The following is a 16,779-nucleotide window of genomic DNA, read 5'->3' as shown; positions in this document are numbered from 1 at the left end:
TTGGAGAAGTGACTTAAGGTCTTGGATTCAGTTTCATGTATATATATATCTAAATCCTACATTGTGGGCTGGTGAATAGGATTGGAGATAATACAAAATAGCTGGCAGGGCACTTGACATAGGCCCTCGTATAGTGGTGAGGGCTCCAATCTTTCTTAAATTTATTAGTTTTTTTATGGTTTTATTTATTTATTCATGAGAGACACACAGAGAGAGAGGGAGGCAGAGACACAGGCAGAGGGAGATGCAGGCTCCATGCAGGGAGCCCAACGTGGGACTCGATCCCGGGTCCCCAGGATCATGCGCTGGGCTGAAGGCAGCACTAAACCACTGAGCTACCTGGGCTGCCCAATTATTTATTTTTTTTTTAGGTTTTTTTTTAATTTAAATTTTAGTATAGTTAACGCACAGTGTTAAATTAGTTTCAGATGGGGATCCCTGGGTGGCGCAGTGGTTTAGCGCCTGCCTTTGGCCCAGGGCGCGATCCTGGAGACCCGGGATCGAATCCCACGTCAGGCTCCCGGTGCATGGAGCCTGCTTCTCCCTCTGCCTGTCTCTGCCTCTCTCTCTCTCTCTCTCTCTCTCTCTCTCTGTGACTATCATAAATAAGTAAAAATTAAAAAAAAAATTAGTTTCAGATGTACAATATAGTAATTCAGCAATTCTATATCTCATTATCTCATTACTCAGTGCTCATGATGATCAGCGGACTCTTAACCCCCTTCACCTATCTCACCAAGCCCCCCTGCTCACCTCCCCTCCAATATGTATTATTTTATATTTTATTTTAAAGCAGTACCCCCAGTCACAGTAACTATTTTGTTTGCAACAAGAACATTTTCTTTCTTTCTTTCTTTCTTTCTTTCTTTCTTTCTTTCTTTCTTTCTTTCTTTCTTTCTTTTTTTAACAAGAACATTTTCTACTTAAAGCATGCTTTAGAATCCACGGTTCTAAAAGATACATATAAAACATTCCATCCAAGAAAAACAGAATACACATTTTCTTCAAGTACACACAGACGAATCCCCTGGTTAAATCACGGAAACAGAGACATAACAAATACTACAAATTTCAGACCGAAATCAGAGGAAGTCTATTTTCCCAACCACGATGGCACAAACTAAAGATCGACAGTAAAACAAAGCTGGAAAATCTGCCACGTAAGTATTAAATAGTTGATATGTAAATATTAAACAACACACGACTGCCCCAGCAATGGGCCAAGTAAGAAATCTGCGCGCGAATCAAAAAATATGCCTCAAACCAAAAGCAAAAAGAAAACACAATTTTCTTTTGATCTGAATCCTACAGAGATAAGAGCAGCGGATGTACAAGGGGAGGCGCCTTTGCAGTCCTTCCCCAACTGCCCGGCCAGCTCCCGGGGCCTCGATCGTCCGTCTGGTGCACCTGCTGCCTTCTGTCCTGCAGAGGCCTGGAAATCTGCGCACCCCCAGCCCCAGGCCCCCTTCCCAGCTGGCTTTCTGTCCACTCTCGCCCATGGGGGACGCTGCCGGCAGATTGGGAGGCAGGGAGAAGGGAGCACCGTTTCTAAATGTGTTCCTTGGGCCGCCCGCAGCCCCTCCGGGGGTGGCAGCCTGGCTTCCTGCCCCCAGATGGGGTCCCGAGAGCATGAGGGGGCCTGGGGCAGCCTGGGGAGCGTGGTGCCAGGGGGGGCCCAGGGGCCTTGGCAGCTGTGGTGGCACCACGGCCTCCTGCACAGTGTGGTGGCCGCGATGATGCCCACAGCAGCCCCAGCCCCAGTGTTTGGGGCTCCCAGTAACATCATTTTACCTCCCCCACCCCCACATCATCCCTTCCTACCCCAGAGATGGTAACATCTGACTACAGTTGCTAATTTGGAGTAAACCTCCCCTCCTTTTCATGAAGAAGACTTTGGGGGAGCAGCAAAAGTGAGCAGAAAGTACTGAAATATCCCATGTGCCCCTTGATCTCTCTCTCTCTCTCTCTCTCTCTCTCTCACACACACACACACACACACACACACCCATCACCATCTCTCACCAGAAGGTGCAATGGTTACAACCAATGAGCTACACGTCGATGAACTGACTCATCGTTATCACGGAAAGTCCGCAATAATGCCCACTAGGGTTCCCTCTTGGTGTGGCACGTTCTAGGAGTTTCACAAATGCACGGGGACGGGCACCCAGTATCATAGATAGTCGCATACAGAACAGTTTCGCTGCCCTAAAAACCTCCCGTGCTCTGCCTCGTCCTCCCTCCCTCCCTTCAATCCCTGTCAACCTCGGATCTTTTCACCGCCTCCAAAGTTTCTCCCCCACAATGTCAGACAGCGAGAACCCTACAGGATGTAGCCTCTCATAGTGGCTTCTGTCCCTTAGCCATATGCATTTAAGGTTCCTCTGTGTCTTCTCAAGGCTTGATGGCTCAGTTATTTTTAGTACTGAATAATATCCCATCGTCTGGGTGGGCCGCAGCTTACCTGCCCATCCATCCACCTACTGAAGGATGCCCTTGTTGCCTCTACGTCTTGGCAGCTGTGGCGAAAGCTGCTACCAGCCGCCTTGCGCAGGTTTTTGTGGGGACATAGGTTTTCAACTCCTTTGGGCAAATGCCAAGCAGTGGGACTGCGGGATTCTTAAGATGAAAGTGCATTTCGTTTGGTAAGAATCTGCCAAAGCGTCCTCCCAAGGGGCTGTGCCATTTTGCATTCCCAGCAACAGCGAATGAGAGCTCCTGTTTCTCCACAGCCTTCCGAGTTTCTGGTGTCGTCGGTGTTCCTGATTTGGGCCATTCTCAGAAGTGTGCACTGGGGGGATCCCTGGGTGGCTCAGCAGTTTAGCGCCTGCCTTTGGCCCAGGGCGTGACCCTGGAGACCCAGGATCGAGTCCCACATCGGGCTCCCTGCATGGAGCCTGCGTCTCCCTCTGCCTGTGTCTCTGCCTCTCTCTCTCTCTCTCTGTGTCTCTCATGAATAAATAAATAAAATCTTAAAAAAAAAAAAAGAACTGTGCACTGGTATCTTGTTGTTTTCATTTGCATTTCCCTGGTGACATGATCTTGGGCATCTTTTCATGCGCTTGTTTGCCATTGGCCCATCTTCCTTGGTGACGTGTCTGTTCATCTGTCACCAATTTTCTGTTTCGTCTTGGTTTTGTTTCTTTTTTTTTTCTCCAGCTGTATTAAAATATAATTGAGATATGACATTGTGCAAGTTTAAGATTTACAGCATGTTGATTTGATGCACTTATATATTGCAAGATAATTACCACCACCATGTTAGCTAACACCTCCATTATGTCACATAATTACCATTTATTTTTTGTGATGAGAACATTTAAGACCTATTCTCCTCGCAACTTTCAAATGCATAATATGGTATTATTAACTATAACCACCAGGCCGTGCGTTAGATCCTCAGAAGTTATTTATCTTATAAGCGGGTGTTTGTACCCTTTGACCAACATATCTCCAATTCCCTCGCTCCCACCACTCTATCCTTGGGATTTTTTTGGGGAAATGCATGATTTTCCTGAGTAATTTTCAGTGATCATTAATACCTTGGAATTCACTTATTTATTCATTCATTCATTTATTCATTTGAAATGGAATTGAACAGGGTGGGGCGCCTAGGTGACTCAGTGGCTTAAGCCTCTGCCCTCGGCTCAGGTCATGATTTCAAGGTCCTGGGATCGAGCCCCAAGTCAGCATCCATGCTCAGCAGAGAGTCTGCTTCTCCCTCTCCCTCTGTTGCTCCCCCTGGCTCCTGCTCTCCCATGCTTTCAATCTCTCTCTCAGATAAATAAATAACATCTTTAAAAAAAAAAAAGAACTGAGATTGAAGTTGTTTCCCTCCTCCCCAGATGGGATAGTTTTATTGACATAAATTTTTTTTTTCTTGTTTTAGAGATACTTAAGAGGTCAAATTGGTAAGTTATGAAATGTCCTAGCCAAATAGGATTTTCTGAGTAAGTAGGCCACAGTTCCTGAGGCTGTGTCATATTCACTAGTACAGATCATTTGTTACGGAGCAGCAGAGTCCCAGAAAGATTGGTGCCCTACCCACCTCCCTGAAAGTCTGCAAAGTTACTTTCACACCCAGACGTCTGGCTTGACCTAACCCGCTCTGCCTTAACTTCTCCTGTTTTCCCCTGTCCTTCCCTTGCTATCTTCAGAGAGTCCCTCTTCCTTCTCACCTTGACTGCGGGAAAGAGAACCCATAAAGAGATCACGTTCATGCACCATGAGTTTCTATCCAAACTCACATTCTCTCCTGCCCAGAGGAGCAGCTAATGTTGGACCTCTTAGCTAATTGTCAATCGGTGCACATTTCCTCTGGTCCCTGGGTGTGTCCAGTTAATGCCTTCATTTCTTGGCCCTGGAAAGGATGCTCAGGTGAAACAGGAATGCCTTTTTGGTTTGTTTTTACAAGAGGGAGGCAGGATTCGCTTCTTTCAACCACGAAGCATTTTCAATTAAGCTGAGCCGAGTTCAGCAAAGGCAGCTCCACCTGGCATCTCTATCTTGTGTCACCAAACAACGTGCATAATTATGCTTTTCCTTTGAAACTGTAATCGTTTGCTGGTGATTCTAACCTCGATGTCTAGATTCTGTCCTAGAGAGTCGCTTCCAAAGGCAACAACTTCTTTTCTGCCTTTCAGCCACCATTCTGCACTCAGCTCCTACTCTCAGGACATTGGCAGCAGCCACCTGATGTCTCTCCCACCCCCCTGGTCTCCCTGAACTCTGGCTGCCAAGCCAGCCCCTCTGGCTGTTGGAATGCTGGCCTGTGGGATGGCTCTGTCACCCCCATGCCGTTGCCCTGGGCACGACGTCCGCGGCATATAGGCCATTCCTCACTTGCTTCTCTGCTTCTCCAGCCCTGCCTTCTGCCATTGTCCCATGTCAACCTACTTGGACAGCAAGTCCAAGAGAGAGCATGTCGTTTTCTCTTTCCCAACTACCCACTTCATCCTTTAAGATTATGCATGAACTTCATTTCTGCCACAAACTCTTAGGTGACAGTTTCCCCTTCGCCTCAGAATGTCCCAGGTCTAGGGGCGCATGGGTGGCTCAGTTGGTTGAGCAATCAACTCTTGATTTTGGCTCAGGTCATGGTCCCAGGGTCAGAAGGTCGAGTCTGCTTAAGATTCCCTCTCTCCTTCTGTCCTTCCCCCATTGCTGTGAGCCCTGTCTGTCTGTGTCTGTCTCTCTCTCAAAGAAGCCAAAAGTCCCAGGTCTTTCTCTTGTCATTTCTAACACTTTGGATATTCATCAGGTGTCATACTTGACACTTTGTGTCATAGACTTTGTTTGGGTGTCCATGCGCCTACTGACCTACAAGCACCCTGAGAAGAGAAAACCTGTATCTGATTCCATTCCTAGAGACTGGAAAAGTCTCAGGCATACAGAAGATCGGGATGGCCGAGTTTGCAAAGCCTTCCTTTTATATATATATATAAATCATCTTGAATATATTAAAAGACCAGATTTCAGGCTCCTGCAGAAATATAAATATGTGGGAGATATAGTTTCTGCTACCAGGCAACATAGAATGTAGGAGAAGCAATACGCTACATCATTACCGCACGGATACCTTCATTAGGACACTGCATGGGAGGAGGAGCCAGGGAAGAGCGGAAGCTGCTCTAAAGTGGCCGGAGCTATTAGTCAATAAGGTCAAGAACATTGATTGATGCAGCCACAGATAGTTGTTTTTCCAGAAAGACAACACGTCTGGGGTTCCTCGCCTTCCACCGCAGGTGAGGCAGTGCTGAACTTTTCATTGAAAAATGATGATATAGCCCTCGCATAATTGATTGTACTAGCTGCAGAGCCCCAAACTGCAATTTGCCCTGAGCTGAAAGGTGCTAGAAAATGAAATTTCTTGGGAAATTCACTGGAGATTCTCCATGAAAATTAACATGTCCAATTCTCCTCAGGTAGCATACATTAGGTATCTTATTATCCCTCCTCAGTAATTGCAGCCTTTGGGCTTTTTTTGAGCTGAAATTACATAAAGGTAAAATGGAATCTTAGAATTGTATTACTAGGCGGAAATTAGAAAAGACTCCATGAATGTTTCATTGGCTGCTTTTAAATGTAAAAAGGTAGTGGCTACACACATCGGTTACTCAACTCAAACCTCAAGTCCCATGCGTTGGATTTCTATTGCTGCCATAACAAATCACTACACATTTAGTAGCTTAAAACAAGTCACCTGTTAACTCACAGTTCTATAGGTCAGAAGACTAGGATGGCTTCGCTGGTTCTCGGCATAGGGTCGCATAAGGCCAAATTCAAGGTGCTGGCAAGGCTGAGCTGCTTTTCAAGAGCTCTGGGGAAGAACCTGCTTCTAGATCATTCAGGTTGTGAGCTGAAATGAGTTTTTGCAATTGTAGGAGTGGGGTCTCCGTTCTATTGTTCCTGGAGGTCACTCGCTTTTCTTCCCATGCTTTCCAGGTGGCCCTCCTCCAACAACAAGGGTCAAGTGCCTTCTCACACTTCGAGTCTCCCCAGCTTTTACCACATTTCTCTGAGTGCTCCCTGAGAAAGTTCTCTGCTTTTAAGGCCTTGTGTGATTAAGTAAGTCCACCTGGATAACCCAGGATCCTCTCCATCTTAAAATCAGTAACCTCAATCACTTTTGAAACTCTCTTTTGCCCTAGAACACAACACAGTCACAGATTCCAGTTGTTAGGTTGGGAGCATCTTTGGCGGAGCCATGATTCTACCCAGGACAGTATATAAGTGTAGTTTGCCATAGTGTTAATGTGTGGAGCTTTGTCAGTTCATTTTTTTATCTATGTATGGAGGCCAATTAGACAGCTGTTAAAATAAAATAAAATGAAGACCACTTGAAAATACCAGAAGCAGACAGAAACAGGGAAGGGAACTTAATCTAGCTTATTTCATGAGCATAAGCAAAATTTAACTTGAGTTATGTCTTTTAAATCCTTCCAATAATTGGAAATAAAACATAAGCTGTCTTCCTAAGATGGTATAAGATAAGCACTTTTAGCCAATCCCCTGCCACCTGGAAACACCCATTGTAATGACCACTCACGTAAGTCTAAACAACTTTCTCATTCTCACTTTGTAATTCAGCCTGTAATAATGTGCCTCCGAGCTACGTGCCATCTTTGGGTTTGAAGTCTCCCCATTGGCAAACACCTTGTTTTCCACGTGATAAAATGTTCATCACAAGGAAATGTCTCATGTGTCTTCTGATGCAGGTCTATGAATGAATGTGGTAGATTCAGGCACATAATAGATGTTTGATAAATGCAATTCTTAAAGATACTAATGTGTTCATTTCCTTACTCCATAACTAGCCAGTAAAGCCAGTTGAACCCACATACAAACACCAAAACAGACATAATGATTGCCTCTGTACTCACTATCCCTGGTGCTTCCCAAGGAATATTGTCATGAAGATTCCAGGTCAAAGGATGAAAGCTCTTATTTTCTCATGCTCAGACAGAAGGCAAAGGGAGCCAAAGCACAAAACAGGGATATTATTGTCTCTGAGTCCTAGATCCTCAACACTTCCTTCATCTCTGGATGACTCAGTCCACTTCCAATATCTATAAATATAGATCATGTGTGGGAACACTGCAGCCCATTGATTTTCACCTTGTCTTTCTGTGATGGCCATGAACCACCTCCAAGGAACCTAAATGCTGGCAGAGAAAAGACTATAATTACAAAATCAGTTTAACAGTGGTCGCTAAAGAGTACCTCACAGGACAATACCTGATACATAATAAAATAAATGCTGAGTAAGTGGAGTTCAAGGAGAATGTATCTAACACCCAAACGGAGTTAGATATCTTCTTTTTCTCCTATTTACTCCTCATGAGACCATCTCATCTGAAGATACTATCAGCAATTTTGAAAAAACAAACAAACATTGTTTTTAAAGTATTTTGCCAATATTTATCATCAGGAGATTTTTATTTACCCTCATTGATGTTTTCTTAAGCACTCCGATTTCTAAATTCAGGGATCCTAGTGAGCAAATACTATCCAGCAGGTCAGAAACGATGTGATGAAACATCACCATTGATATTGCTGAAGTTGCCTGTTAGAAATTAAGCTTTTTGCAAAATGCCAACAAAGTTTGCGAGGGGTAATTTTTCTGTGCCAAGCACCATATAACAATAACCAAATGTGATTGACCTTAGTATCTCTTAACAATAATCGACTTTGTTACATTTTCCTTGGATTATTACAAATGCAAGACTTCAAGTCCCACAACTTGCTAAAAAGCATCTCTATTTGTCTGTGCTTCTTTCTCTCCCTGAACCAAGAACAGAGTTGCCACCCACATGTATGGTAGTGACTAGCTCACACTTATTTAGAGGCTGGGTGGGAGGAAGCAGGGAAGGAAAGTGGGTCATCCCTTCTCTGCTTTTTTATACAAAACCAGCCAGTTTCAAAGGCCATTGTTTAAAATAAATGGAAAAAAAATTGAAGGCTTCCCCCCCATAGTTCAGAAATGTATTAAAAATTATACATACACAAATTTGTCTCATTTTACCAAAACAACACAAAGCAATCAACACAAGTCTCACATTTCTCATCTCCCCATTGGACTGGCTCAGGAATTTGGTGAATCACGCTGCACGAAGAACAAGCCCACTCCATTCATACAAACAAATTGTTTTTGTTTTCTACTTCATCACTTGTCTGAACAATAGAGTCAGATGTGCTGGTTGACTTCAACTTTCATTAACTCTGAATTTTTTAAACGGATTCCTTGATAGATGATTCTTAGTAAGATTTTGAAAGATTGAGTTGGAAGGATGGATTAAACCCCTATCTTTAGCTCTTTCATTAATTCTAAGCTGTGGGATACATTGATTGATTACAAGAGTTTACAGCCTAAGCAGATCTCTATTCTGTGTATCAATAGTGATTGAGATATTTCTTCTATAACATTTATAAGAAGTGCTAGATCTTGCTGCTGGAGGTGTACTGAGAACCGTTTGCTTGTAGCCCTTTATAATTTATAAGGCACTTCCATATGCACGTATCACCACAAAACATCATGAAATGTATGTTTCATGATACCAGTTTTATAGTTGAGAAAACCAGGGCCCCAAAGTCTTAGATAACTTGGCTTTGGCCTGGCAAGAACCAAACCAAGCTTTGTTTGACTCAAAGGTAGAATTCTCAATCTCTGTCCTACCCCACCTTGCAAAGGAACACTTTTCTTCTTTCTCCTCTGCCTCCTTGCCTTCTTGCTTACTCTCTTCCCTCCCACTTTCCCTGAGAGTAGGATGCATCCTTTTTCATTGCAAAATGACCAGTGACCTCCTACTTTCTCCACATGATGCTCTGTGGAGTCCCTTTCTCATGGCCTTTGCCTTAAACTACCGATTTTTAAACCCAGTCTTTAACAATGGGCCTAACGCATACCTGTCTCTGTGCTCAGAAGTAAGGGAACAGAGATGTGACCCAGGACTCTAGTCGGTTTTACAGACTGACTAGAGAAAGTGAATATAAACATTGACTCTGCATATACTTATTGAATGTCCTTGCAAGGCGTTGTCCTTGGTCCTCAACCCTCTGGGGGGAACACAATGGACACAGCCCTGGAACTCAGGGAACTGAAAGTTATCAGTAAAACAGAGTTGACAACAGATGCTTCATGAAGTGAATGCAAAGATTGAGCAAGACACCATTATCATATGGTGGTGCTCAGTAACAGCCAATCCATCCCTCTACTGTTATTGTGACCTTCAGAGCTGACCAGGTGCAGACCAATCTAAGTATACCAATTTCAGGTATACTTAGAAATATAAGAAATATCAAATAAGACATATTACTTATTTCCTTCTGAGAATCAGAATTAAACCATAGAATATATTACTAGTGTTGCTAATATTTTAAAGTGCCAGTGATGGAGTGCCTGAGTGATGCAGTCTGTTGAGCATCCAACTCTTGACTTTGGCTCAGGTCATTCCTGGGATCGAGTCCCAAGTCAGGCTCCATACTCAGCATAGAGTCTGCTTGAGATTCTCTCTCCCTCTCCCTCTGCCCCTCCCAATCACGCTGTCCCTCTCTCTCTCTCTAAAATAAATAAATTTAAAAAAATAAAGTGCTAATGTTAGAAATTAAAGTACTACTAGTTTTTGAGTATCTATTTTGTGTCTATTTTATTAGATGATATATATATATATATATATTTTGCATGATTTCTTCCCACATAACAATCGTGTGAGGGAAGTACTGCTATAGAAGGAGAGACTGAGGGTCAGGAGATTAAGTAAATGGTTTAAGAACACACAATTTAATCTGTGCCAGTTGTGAAATATGCACCCACTAGCACTGATTCTCAACATGGCTTCATCCCAGGCACACTCAGACTTGCCCTCAAACTCATAAAGGCTTCATGTAGAATTTTAATGCACAGTAAGGTAAAGGGATAAGGAATAAACAATCCTTATAAAAGGAATAAACAATCCCTCAGAAAGCTCAGACACGAGTAGAAGCTACAGATGAATCACTATTAGGATTTCCCCCCTTCTTTACAGGAACCTCAATTTGTCAGACAAGAAGAGGTAGAGAAGCATTTAGCTGTCTCCCTGCACCCCAACCAGGTCTGAGAAAATTGCTTCTAGAAGCGCAAATTTGGCTTAAAAGCCTGTGGGCTGACAAAAGAGCTATTTAGACTCCACTAGAAAACTCCATTGCCTATTGTGTTGGTGTGAAGGTAAAACTAAGAGAGATACTTGGGATTTACATATATCGGCTCTTTCGTAGCCCTGAGTACAAGGCTGCTGAAAGTCTGGAGAAAAGCTCTGGCTAGTTTCCATGCCCCTTCAAGGTAAGGCTCCAGAGTCAATGGGGGAGGGAGAGCAAAGGTCACACAGCACCTGCACCTGGAACATTTTGTACGAGTCCCCAGCATGGCAGTGCTAGTTCATATAACCAGACCTGACTTCGACCTTCTCTCTACCAATTAACCAGTGGAATGGTCTCGTGCAGAAATCACTTGAAGCCTCATGTTTCTCCTCTATTAAAGAAGCACCGTACCACTTGACTGGTGATACTGTTGTTAGAACTGATAAGGGATATCTATGGGCTCCTCACAGGAACACGGTTCAGGTCATCAGTATTGTTACTATTACCATCCTCATCATCGCCATCATTTTTTTTTTTTTTGCATTCTCTTTGCCTGGAATGGCTTTATAACTAGATAACCCTTTAGAAAGATTTCCAAAATAGCATCTGCTAGGGACTGAATGCCACCCCTCCTCCCATTCATATATTGAAACCCAACCCCAAGGTGATTGCCTTTGGAGAGAGGGTCTTTATGGAGGCAATTGAAGTCACAAGTTATGTGAGGTGATACGGGTGGGGCCCTGATCCAATAGGATTAATGTCCTTATGAGAAGAGAACCAGAGAGCTGGCTCACACTCTTCCTACCATCTGAAGACACAACAGGAAGGCAGCTGTCTGCAAGCCAGGAAGATTGTTCTCACCAGGAACCAAATCGGTTAGCATCCTGAGCTTGGACTTCCAGCTCTGAGAACTATGAGAAATACATTTCTGCTGTCTAAGTCCCCAGGCCTGTGGTGGTTTGTAATGGGAGCTCTGGCTGACAAATACACCAACCATCTCCTACAACCTCAGGAAAGATGTGTCCATGGGATGGTACTGCTCTGCTTCTGAACGTTCCACCTTTCTTCTGTAATAGCAACAGTCCCTGAGCTAAATTATAAGCGTTTGAATGCACGTCCTCTCTCCTAACAGGTGGACTCACCTCAGGATGGCCAGCCTACAGCACAGAAATGGACATTCCTAGCAGATGCTTAGTGACTACTGAATACATCAGCGGGTTCTCTGATATATGCTGCTCCCAACGGTTAATATTTGCTTGCTTTAGATAGAGAGCACTTTATTTGTGCTGTCCTCTATACTTGGACTTAATGTAACATGTCACGTCCCTATTACTTATGCAAATGTCTGCCTCCATCCATTGGCCTGAAGTATAGTAACCTATCCGTTGTACCCTGAGAAACATCTGGAACTCTGTTTAGGTTAATATATGACTGTGGAAGAACAGCATAATAATTTGGTAGACTCGCCTGGAGGCTGGAGACATTTTATTTGCTGGAATTTCAAGGTTGGTGGGAGAGGCATGAAGATCCGAGGTTGGAGCAGACACTTCCTAGGGAGATGGACAGAGCCAGAAATCAAATGCTAAAAAATGCAGGTGTTGGAAAGCTGTCTGGCAGGAGGGGTGGTGCCTATAAGGGGTGGTCAAAAGCCATACAGGAGTGATGAGACTCTTCAAATTTTCAGAAATATTAACTAGATCCATAATACTGGATCATTAGTGCAAGTGATTTTTTTTTTTTTTTTTTTTAATGAGAATGAGTTAAGGGGTAGAATTTTGACTCAGTGTGGGGCAGTCAGGGCCAAGGGCATAGGTACAATCCACAAATAGAGGTAAACAGTGGGAAGGAAAGTCCAAATCCTCAGAATTTTCTCCAGGTCCGTCCTCATCCAAGCCAAGAAGCTGGGGTTTGAGCCAAGCTTACTTGAACCCCCAGTGATCCCAGAGGGCATCGGGGCTGCACAAATGGAGCTTAGTAAAGAGTTCTGGGGGCAGCCCGGGTTTAGCGCCACCTTTGGTCCAGGATGTGATCATGGGGACCTGGGATCAAGTCCCACATCGGGTTCCCTGCATGGAGCCTGCTTCTCCCTCTGCCTGTGTCTCTGCCTCTCTCTCTCTCTCCCTGTGTTTCTCATGAATAAATCAATAAAATCTTAAAAAAAAAAAAAAAGAGTTCTGGGCCCCTGCTCTGAGCAAGGCCTTTGGCTGAATGTTGACACTTCAAAGATAAGACACAATCCTCACCCGAACTCTGAAGATGCTGTTATTGCTTAGAGATTCATATTCGTCTGCAACCGAAATAACCATTTGCATTTGGAAACCCAGCATGGGAGGGAAAGTGGATCAGAGATGGAGAAGAGCACAGAGGAGGTTGGCACTGCCTTCACAGCCTTCACTAAAAACCTGGGTGTGCGCAAAGATCAGTGTCCTTAGATCTCTTATAAAGATGAGCAAACACAAATCCAGCGCATGGAATTGACTTGGCCAAGGCCACACCCTTATGATGGGAATATAGGGACCACACCACATCTCCCCCTGCCAGGCAGGAGGGTGTGGGGAAGAACTGCAGATGCTGGGATGCCAGTACCAGGGTCACCACAAAGTCACTTCCTTGCAAATCCCGAGATCATATGAAAACGAAGAGTGAAGGGACTTTACAAAATCCTCTTAGAGGTTTGAGGTAGTCCATTCATCATACATATTTTTTTTAATTTTTCTTTTTTACTTGTTCATTTGAGAGAGAGAGACAGAGAGAGCATAAGCAGGGGGAGAGGCAGAGGGAGAGGGAGAAGCAGACTCCCTGCCAAGCCGGAAGCCCAACATGGGGCTGGAGCCCAGCACCTGGAGATCATGACCTGAGCAGAAGGTGGATGCCAGTCATCTGGGCCCCCCGGGTGCCCCTATCATGCATATTTTGAATGACACACGCACAACCACAGATACATTCATAAGTATGTAAATGCAATCCTATTACCATGCCATGGTTAATGCAACTTAGTTTTGCCTTTTTTCTATAGCTTTCTCCCTTTGTACCTTCCCCCTCGCCTTATCTCTTCCATGTATCCTCCATTTTCATACGCTTTGGTTCACTCCATTCATTCGTTCACTCTACATATATTCATTAAATACTAGTTATGTGCCAAATATTATACCAGTTGCTGAGGATGAAGCGATGAGTAACAGCAAACAAACAACCACACAGAGTTCTCATCCTGTGGGGAAAAGGAAAGCAGGACAGGGGGTTAAAACTGTTGGGGAGAGTGGGTGAGAGTGGAGATGCCTGGTGTGCAGTAGGGTGATCTGTGAATAGATACACGCACACATATATCAAACTTCTGGTGCTGTTTTGCAAAAATGGGATAATACTATACTCATATGTTCTACTGCTTTCTTTTTCCGATCAGTAATGCCTTGTGGAAACCCTTCCCAAGTCAGCCTGGTGAGCTCTGATGCCTTCCTTTGAGTAGTTGTGTAGTATTCTACAGTGTGAGTACAGGGCACATGGGTGGCTCAGTCAGCTAAGCATCTGCCTTCAGCTCAGATCATGATCCCAGAATCCCAGAATCGAGCCCCACATTGGGCTCCCTGCTCACTAGGGAGTCTGCTTCTCCCTCTGCCCTTTGTCCAGCTTGTTCTTTCTCTTTTTCTTTCAAATAAATAAATGAAATATTTTAAAAATAAAGTGTGAGTATGCCAAACATTACTTAGCTGTTCACTACTGATGGGAATCCTAGAATTATTTTATTTAATTCTTATAAAAGTCCAAGGTGATGGATGAGAAATCAGTGGGGCTTGTAGCCAATGTCCACATTTTCTCATAATACAAATGAGTGCCATTAAACACAGCCGTGCTACAGACAAGGCTTGCAGTGGTGGAGAAAGGGACCCTTGGCTTTTGATTTCCCTTAATGGGCTCTCACCTCTTCCTTGTCACCCCATAAACTTGAGGCTGGCTTTGACTTTGTTCTTGGATGGAGCTTCTGGGGTAGACCAGAAGCTGTAAAAATCTAGAATCAACTAACATCAGAAAAGATCTTAGAAGCTAGCTGGTCTGGTTGCCTCAGTCTCTAAGTGGGAAAAATGGAGATCTACAAACAAGAAAGGACTCCTTGGGGTGCCTGGATGGCTCAGATGGTTGAATGTCCAACTCTTGATTTCGGCTCAGGTCATGATCTCAGGGTCGTGAGATCAAGCCCACGTTGAGCTCTGCACTGAGCAGGGATTATGCTTGTCCCTCTCCCTCTTCTCCTCCCCCCGGTGTGTTCTCTCTCTCTCTCTCTCAACTAAATAAACAAAATCTTAAAAAAAAAAAAAAGAATAAAACTCCCCAAGGTCACACAGGCAGTTTGTGACAAAACCTAAAGGATACACTCAGATCTTTTGAATTCCAATTTAGTATAATTTAAATCTCTTGTACTCCAATATACAGTGTGTGTGTGTGTGTGTGTGTGTGTGTGTAGATACTGCAATAGGAGAGCTTTTTCCAGAGGAAAGAGGAAAGTAGAGGACATAGGCTTACCTGGGAGATGAACCAGGAATGCATGTGTGTGTGTGTGTGTGTGTGTGTACACAGGTGCAGAGCACAGATGGAAGAAACTCAATCTGGCATCATCTGGGAAGACAGAGGGATACAGTAACAATAACTAACTTTGTCTATTCCGGGTCCTTTCAAGCAAAATTTCTAGATAATACCAAGGGGCATGAATATCCCAGGGGAATCTCTGGAATAAGACTTTAGATGTCAGCATAAGATCAAGCTCACTTGTGTATGCTCTGCCCCAAATCACAGACCCATCGATAAAAAAGAAAAAAAAAGGAAACAATTTCCATTTCTGGTCAATAAAACTCCATACCTTTGCTCTTGGAGGGTTAGCAGAGACAAGGAATTGGTAATGGAGACTGGGAGGCAACAGATCTCTATTTCAGGGTCAATTTAGCACATTTCCTGAAAGAAATAAGTCCTTAGTTTTCTCAGATGGGAGACACCCATTCTTGGGAAGCAAAAGTGAGTGTTTTTCTCCTCTTTCAAATGGCCTGTCACTTGCCGTTCAGCAGTAAACATTCCCAAGGAGATGTTTCACCCCCAAGATAAAAATCTGTGTTCTCTCCACATGAAAAAAAAAAAAAAAAACTTGTATTTTTTTTTTCATGATCTGTGTCCTTTGCAAAATATTACTGCCAATCATATCACCATTAAGTCTTACCTTAGGAGTTTCATGTCGTTGACACTGCCTGGTCAAATTGAGTCTTGCAAAAGTGATTTTTAGCAAGCTTGTACTCAGTCACGACTCTCACATTCTTGAAGCATTCCTTTGGGTCCCCATCGACACGGTAGGCTGAAAAACTGTTAGGGAAAAAGGGAGACAAAACAAAAACAAAAGCAGAAGACGAGCCACAAAATTTACGAGCTCTATTTGATTTGCATTTACTCATTTACCTACTGGGCGCCGGCCAAGCTAGGTTTCCTCCACACAACAGTTTCCCAGAGAAGATCTTGCTCTGGCTTTGGAGATGAGGAATGAACATTAAAAGAAGGAACTTGTCACGACAGAATCACCTGGAACGGGAACAAAATTCTGTGTGCGCACAAGGCCGGGGGTCTCCCCACCGCAACGTGCTGCTGGTGAGAAAGGTGTTAGGGTGTTGGAAACCATTCGACCCAGGCTGGGTCTTGGGCACCTGACTCAGAGCAGCCAACTGTGGAAAATAATAAAGGAAATGAAATCCCCTTGGGAAGGAGCAGCGGATAAAGCGAGGGAACATGGGCGTTCTCCTGGATGGGCCCCTGGGGCTTCCGAGAAACCACGACCGCAAAGCAAAGCAGAGGGCCTGCCCTGCGTTGTGCAACCTCCTTTCAGAAAGGCTCCCCGGCCTGGGCTCCAGCGGGCCTGTGGCAGGACAGCCCCCCCCCCCCCCCCCCCCCGCCCCGCTCCCCTGGAGCTGGCTTCTAGAGCCCAAGCGGCAAGGCAGACGTGAACTTGGGGATCCCGGCTGGCTGGCTGGCTGGCTGGCCGGAGGGACAGCCGGCAAGGGTTGAACAAAGCAATCCTGCTTCCTTTAGTCTGAATTAGACAAAAATGCTCCCGTTGCCAGGGATGCCTCCCCGGCCAGCGCCGGCTGTTGGGAAAAGCCCGGCTCCGACAGCAGCTGTAAATCACCAGGCGGC

General features: G+C 44.4%; 1 long non-coding RNA gene across 2 annotated transcripts; it reads right to left on the bottom strand.

Moving 5' to 3' along the window:
• Nucleotides 1–2,938: 2,938 nt before the first annotated feature.
• Nucleotides 2,939–16,490, bottom strand: LOC106559882. Of its 2 annotated transcripts, XR_005372112.1 has the most exons (6): nucleotides 16,051–16,490; nucleotides 15,818–15,957; nucleotides 15,467–15,558; nucleotides 15,133–15,225; nucleotides 13,766–13,825; nucleotides 2,939–3,159 (listed from the first exon to the last, which is right to left on the bottom strand). It is a non-coding gene; the product is annotated as an uncharacterized LOC106559882 (long non-coding RNA). The 2 variants fall into 2 exon arrangements; XR_005372111.1 differs by having other exon boundaries at nucleotides 15,818–16,490.
• Between the last annotated feature and the right edge of the window lie 289 nt (nucleotides 16,491–16,779).

The sequence above is a fragment of the Canis lupus genome, chromosome 17, assembly GCF_011100685.1.
Source record: "Canis lupus familiaris isolate Mischka breed German Shepherd chromosome 17, alternate assembly UU_Cfam_GSD_1.0, whole genome shotgun sequence".
In the NCBI taxonomy this organism is placed as follows: domain Eukaryota; kingdom Metazoa; phylum Chordata; class Mammalia; order Carnivora; family Canidae; genus Canis; species Canis lupus.
The sequence above is the reverse complement of the archived record's forward strand: the minus strand, read 5'-3'. Positions and strand labels throughout refer to the sequence as shown.